At 45.6% G+C, this 4,171-nt stretch overlaps 1 pseudogene; it reads right to left on the bottom strand.

Annotated features, from left to right (window-relative positions):
• Positions 1-1,873: 1,873 nt before the first annotated feature.
• LOC119333369 lies at positions 1,874-3,849 on the bottom strand (annotated as a pseudogene).
• Positions 3,850-4,171: the final 322 nt, after the last annotated feature.

Raw genomic sequence — 4,171 nt, forward strand, 5'->3', positions numbered from 1 at the left:
GGTGACGGCGGGCGGCGGCGCGGCGCTAGGCGGCTCGGGTGGTGGTGAAGTCGGGGGCGGAGGCGGCATATATACTGGAGGGGGGCTTGCTTGGAGTAGGGGGCAAGGCGGCGCGGGAGAGTCCCGGCCGGACTCGGCCTCGGGAGGCGGCGGCCTCCCGGTCTCCTGGAGGGAGACGGTGTGCGGGGAAGTGGGCCGGCTCGGCTGGGCTTCGGCCCAGTCAGGCGCTGGAGATTTAAAAAAAAAAATTCTGCCGAAACTAAAATAAATCCTGGAAAAATAAATAAAAATCTAAAAATGCCAAAACAAATTTTCACTGTCTAAATAAAATATTTAGAACGAGATGAACATTTTCTTGGCCCTAAAATGCAACTTTTGAAAAACATGCAATTTTTCTAATTCAAATAAAATAGCAATAAACTCCGAATAAAATTCAATATTTGATTTTAATATTTTTCCTCCAATATTTCATTTATTTGGAGAAGTCATATTATCTCCTCTCATATATTTGAATATGAAATATTTTTAGAGAAAAAAATAATTAAAACCAAAAATCCTCGTTTCTATATTTGATAAAACTCAAATATGAAAACAGGAAATCCCCAACTCTCCGAGGGTTCTTGAGTTGCTTAGGAGTTCGAGGATCGCAAAACGAAATGCAGCAAAATATGATATGCATGAATGATCTATGTATAACATTCCAAATTGGAAATTTGGGATGTTACATTGGTTAATCAGGATCTGTAGCAGTTCAGCAGCAATAACAAATAAAAGAGGGGAGAGAGGGTCCCCTTGTCTTACTCCACATTTGCATTTGATTTTCTTCCCTCGGACACCATTTAAAACTACAGAAGCAGAGGCAGTCTATAGGATGTTATTGATCCATCTAATCCATTTGTTTCCAAATCCCAGGTGCTTGAGCATGAAAAGAATGGCCCCATAGTTGATTTTGTCAAATGCTTTCTCAAAGTCCACTTTGAAAATGAAAATTTATTTCTTAGACTTGTGGCACATATGGATGTACTCAAAAGACCATGCCAGACAATCTTGAATGTTTCTAGTTTTGATGAAACCATATTGATTCTTGCTTATCACAAGAATGATGCATTTTTGGACTTTGTTTGCAAGCAGCTTAGTAAGGATTTTGATAGGCATACTTACCAAGGAGATGGGCCTGAAGTCATTGGGAGTTTCTGGGTTTTCTTTCTTAGGGATCAGGGCAATATAAGCAGTATTAATTGGAGCAAGATCCACACTCTCTGATTGGAAATCCTGAAGAAATTTATAGATACTCTGTTTAATAATATGCCAGCATTTCTTGATGAAAATGCCATTAAAACCATCAGGTCCAGGGGACTTGTCATTAGGCATAGAATTAATGACATCATCCACTTCTTTCTTACAGAAAGGTTGTTCCAACTCCTCTTGATTAATTGATCTAGATAGACGATCAATGTTGAAGTTCATCTGGGATGTGCCAGCAGTGCCAATCCTATTTTTGAATGAGTTCCAAAAAATAGCTGCTTTCTGTTCATGATCATTAACAATCAGGTTATCAGTATTGAGTAAGAAAGTAGTATAATTACTTCTGAAAACATGTGTGGCAATAGCATGGAAAAATTTAGTGTTTTCATCACCCAGCTGTGTCCATCTAATATTGGCTCTAATTCTCCAATATTTCCTTTTGGCCTCAAGAAGTTTATTAGTGTGCTTGATCAATAACTTCCTGAAGTTCTTCTCATGCTGAAAGAGATCTCTTTGATCTTCAATACCATCTAGGAGCTTAACATAGAAGCAGCAGTTTTCAATGGTTTTGTTGAGCTGTGAGAGCTGCTTGCTCCAAATCTTCAGTCCTTTTCTAATGGATTTAAATCTAGCCACCAAGTTCTTTGCTGAGTCAGCATAGAAAATGCAATTATTCCAATAGTTAGATACAATGTCAATAAAACCTTCAAAGTCCAACCAGAATTCCTCAAACCTGAATATGTGGCACTTGGGGATCATGCTGTCAATCTGAATATTTATGGGGACATGATCAGAGGAGAGTTTGGCCATGGGGGTTGCAAGAGTATTTGGGAACTTGCTGGTCCAGTCAGCACCGGTGAAAATCCAATCAAGCTTTTCCAGGAGAGGAGTATCCTGCATATTACTCCAGGTGAACTGTCTGCCTTTCAGTGGGATCTCAACTAGATCAAGATTGATAATGATGTTGTTGAAATGCATCATATCATTGTGGTCACCTCCTCCTCTATTCCTATTCGCAGGCCCTCTGATGTAATTAAAATCTCCAACAATGAGCCACAACTGCATAGGTTGGATATTAACATTGAGTAGCCAATTAGAAAATTCAGTTTTGCCCTCCATCGAGTTTGGCCCATAAACATTAGTTATTAAGTAAACTGTATTATCCAGTTTTGATGTGAGCTCCACAGTAATCTGAAAAAAATCTTTGGATATTTCTCTGCCTTTGAAAAGATTACCGTTCCAGATGGTAATCAGACCACCTGAATTACCAGCAGAGGGCATGAAACTGTATTGGTTGAACCTTTTAGGACAGAAATTCCTAATATATGCCAGGTCAAATTGTTCTCTCTTAGTTTCTTGAAAAGTCATAACACAACATGAGCTTTCATCAATTTTCAGCCTAATATCATCCCATCTATCATTTGAGTTAATACCTCTAACATTCCAATTAAGAATATTCCAGCTTCTACTCATTATGCATGTGTAAAAGATCATAAAACATGGCATGGCTAGCATGACATGGGGTGATTACTTCCTTTGTTGTCTTCATTTGGAGGTAAGTACACATATGAGCCTGACTTGTGACTTAGCACTCGGAGCTGGTTGATGAAACCTTCCACTACCTTGCCCCTATCCCCGAACCTGTCACTGAACCGATCCTTGGGGTCGAACCATTTTGACCGGACCACCCATAGGAAGTCTACGCCGGAGTGGTCTAACCCGACGGCGATCTCCTCAAGCTGCGCCCGGCTCAGCTCGGCCTGCGAGCCGAACGCGACGTAGAGGACCGGCCGGTCCATGGCGAGCCTCGAGTCTAGCCAGTCCAAGATCTCATGGTCGTCTTTGCTCTGGACTGCCGGTTCGGGGACCGCGAGGCAGAGCGGTCCGATCGCCCACATCTTGATGTCGACCCCCCCGGTTCTTGTTCCACAGGTCGATGTAGACCGACTCGAGCTCGCTGAAGGAGTTGGCGATGATGCTGCTGCTAGAGTACATGCTGCTGCAGCTCTGGCATACGAAGTCCCAGTGCGGGCCGGCAGGCTCCGGGTCGTCGAAGGGCGGGCTAAGGTCGGCTTTGGTGATGCGGAGGTCCTGCAAGCCGGGGACCGGGAACGGCTCGGTTGGCGAGCGCACGAGCGCGTGCGTCATGACCGCCCCGCAGATGTACGAGGCGAAGCCACCGATGCCGAGGGTGACGAGCCGCGGTATGCCGAGCTCGTCAGCGACGTCCTTGGCCCACACGATGAACCCGTCGTGGACGAGCAGATCCGGCCTGGGCTCGAGCGCAGTGAGCGCGTCCGCGAACGCTGGGCCGAGCGCCTCCACCGCGGAGACGAAGTCGACAAGATGCGTCGAGGACGGGAGCTCATCCGTGCTCTGCAAGGCGTCCTCGGAGGGGAACGGAAGCTCGACAATGTCGACAGCGCCGGCGCCGACGAGCCCGGCGCGGATGAAGGGCGCGTTGCGTGGGTTGGTGAAGAAGGTGACGGCGGAGGCGAGGCGGCGGCCGAGGAGGAGGCGCGCAAGGTGGAGGAGCGGCATGGCGTGGCCTTTGGCCATGAAGGGGAGCATGGCCACGTGACGGAGCGGCGTTGGAGCAGCCATAGATAGATAGATGGCGCAGTTGTGCAAGTGTGTGAGTCTCACGCAGTCTCATACGTCCACGGTTGTGTGATTATATACTCACCCACGCCGCGCCTATAGCTAAATCTTCGTGTGTGTGTGTGTTGCGATTTTTTTTTAAAAAAACAAAGGAGGATACACCCCAACCTTGCATCTGGATGATGCATGCATTCATTTTATTAATTATTTATAAAGACCTTACAAAGTATTGATACATTAGTAAACCTGAAGGCATCATCTTGTCAATACCTGTCGCTACTCCTATGCCTTTGATGAAGGGGGTGCCAAATGCAAAACAAACATC

Source organism: Triticum dicoccoides, chromosome 7A (assembly GCF_002162155.2).
Source record: "Triticum dicoccoides isolate Atlit2015 ecotype Zavitan chromosome 7A, WEW_v2.0, whole genome shotgun sequence".
NCBI classification, from domain to species: Eukaryota; Viridiplantae; Streptophyta; class Magnoliopsida; order Poales; family Poaceae; genus Triticum; species Triticum dicoccoides.